The sequence below is a fragment of the Gossypium hirsutum genome, chromosome D10, assembly GCF_007990345.1.
Source record: "Gossypium hirsutum isolate 1008001.06 chromosome D10, Gossypium_hirsutum_v2.1, whole genome shotgun sequence".
Classification (NCBI taxonomy): domain Eukaryota; kingdom Viridiplantae; phylum Streptophyta; class Magnoliopsida; order Malvales; family Malvaceae; genus Gossypium; species Gossypium hirsutum.
Window position 1 is genome coordinate 31,914,408 of NC_053446.1, and position 1,260 is coordinate 31,915,667.

A 1,260-nucleotide genomic window follows, 5' to 3' on the forward strand; every position below is an offset into this window, starting at 1 on the left:
TTTGCTCTCGTCGTCTTGACTGTTGTTTCCAAACAGTTAAGCTTTTCTAAGATTCATTGGGATCTATCATCGTCAACTTCTTCCTTCACTGCTTTCACCGCTAGAGGCTTCGATTGGTACATAAATATCTCATTGGGCCATATGTATGAATTCATGGCCATATCTTCAATGACTTTATAGGCTCGTTTGTACATATAAAACATGAGAGATCCATCAGATAATCTCTTTAGGTTAGATCTAATGTGTTCATCAACACTGTTATAGAATATTTGGATCTAGAGCCACGCTTGCAGTCCATGGTGTGGACATTTTCTTAACATCATTTTGAAACGCTCCCATTCCTTGTACAAGGTCTCACCTTCTTATTGTTTAAAGTTTGTAATTTCCCGCCAAAGCTGAATGGTTCGACTAATCGGGAAAAAATTATGGAGAAATTTTTTCGTTAGATCATTTTATGTAGTAATGGAACCTGTTTCTAACGAGTCTAACCAATCGTTTGCAGTATCACATAATGAAAATAAGAATAACCGGAGACATGCCGCATCGTCGGATACCTCATTATATTTGAAGGTGTCGCATTGTAACACCTTAAAATAGGGCATAAGAGTTTTAGGGGTAATTTAAGAATTTTAGCCTTAGAACATTTGAAATTTTGCGACATGGTTTATTAGTAATGTTTTCAACTCTAGTTTTTAGAAAATTAAATGAATTTTGAAAATGATGTTTAAAATATTATTAATTTTGAAACAAGGACTAATTTGTAAAAGGGTCTAAATTATAAGTTTTTAACAGGCAATTAAACCAAAAACTTTAAAACGCCCTATATCTTCCCCCACCTAGTTTCATTTTCACATTAGTTTTCTTCTCCATCATTCTTGTGCCGTCCTTTGCATCCCAAACTCCTATTCATCAAGTTTTGATTCCTAAACTTAGTTCCATTGATTTCTTTCATCCTCATAGCATTAAATCTCGATAGAATTCCATAGAAAAACACCTAAAAACACCATTGATTGTGTTATCTCTCAAGTTGTGGGTTTTCTAATTTTTCAACCAAAAGCTTATTTTTCTTCCCTCGAAGGTAACCATTCATCTTTCTATTAGTTTTAAATGTTATCTAGTCTTTAAAACTAAGTTTTTAGCCATTAAATCGCATATTACAAATAAAAGCCGAAAATTGGGTCATTAATGGTGGATTTTGGGATTTTGAATAAAAAATGGTTTTGAAGTGTTTTTTAATTATTTTTACATGATTAAAAGGTT

General features: G+C 32.7%; 1 non-coding gene across 1 annotated transcript; it reads left to right on the forward strand.

The window, feature by feature from the left end:
- The first annotated feature begins 291 nt into the window (after positions 1-291).
- On the forward strand, positions 292-397 carry LOC121222854 (small nucleolar RNA R71). The gene has a single exon (XR_005920224.1). It is a non-coding gene; the product is annotated as a small nucleolar RNA R71 (small nucleolar RNA).
- The last annotated feature ends 863 nt before the right edge of the window (positions 398-1,260 follow it).